The sequence below is a fragment of the Nannospalax galili genome, unplaced genomic scaffold, assembly GCF_000622305.1.
Source record: "Nannospalax galili isolate Female #2095 unplaced genomic scaffold, S.galili_v1.0 scaffold108, whole genome shotgun sequence".
In the NCBI taxonomy this organism is placed as follows: domain Eukaryota; kingdom Metazoa; phylum Chordata; class Mammalia; order Rodentia; family Spalacidae; genus Nannospalax; species Nannospalax galili.
In genome coordinates, this window is record NW_008358988.1 from 1,245,162 (window position 1) to 1,245,674 (window position 513).

The window sequence follows — 513 nt, forward strand, 5'->3', positions numbered from 1 at the left end:
CCTCAACATAATTAAAGCTATATACAACAAACCTGCAGCCAACATCATTCTAAATGGAGAAAAATTGGAAGCATTCCCATTAAAATCAGGAACCAGACAAGGCTGTCCACTATCTCCACTCCTTTTTAACACAGTGCTTGAAACTCTTGCTAGAGCACTATGACAAGAGAAGGAAATTAAAGGAGTACTAATTGGAAAAGAACAGGTCACTCTATCTCTTTTTGCAGAAGATATGATACTATACCTAAGAGATCCCAAAAGTTCCACCAGAAAACTCCTAGAACTGATCAAACACTTTCAGTATAGTGGCAGGTTATAAATCTACAAAAATTAGTAGCCTTTCTATATACCAAAAACAAGGAACTGGAGAAAGAATGCAGGGAAATGCTCCCATTTGCAATTGTTGCATAAAAAATTAAAATATATTGGAATAAATCTGACAAAAGACACCAAAGATCTCTATAATGAAAATTTTAAATTCTTAAAGAAAGAGACTGAGGAAGACACCAGGAG

At 34.9% G+C, this 513-nt stretch overlaps 1 protein-coding gene across 1 annotated transcript in view; it reads right to left on the reverse strand.

The window, feature by feature from the left end:
- Lonp2 (lon peptidase 2, peroxisomal) overlaps positions 1–513 on the reverse strand; it is a 101,062-nt gene that overhangs the window by 58,017 nt on the left and 42,532 nt on the right. The window lies entirely within an intron of this gene.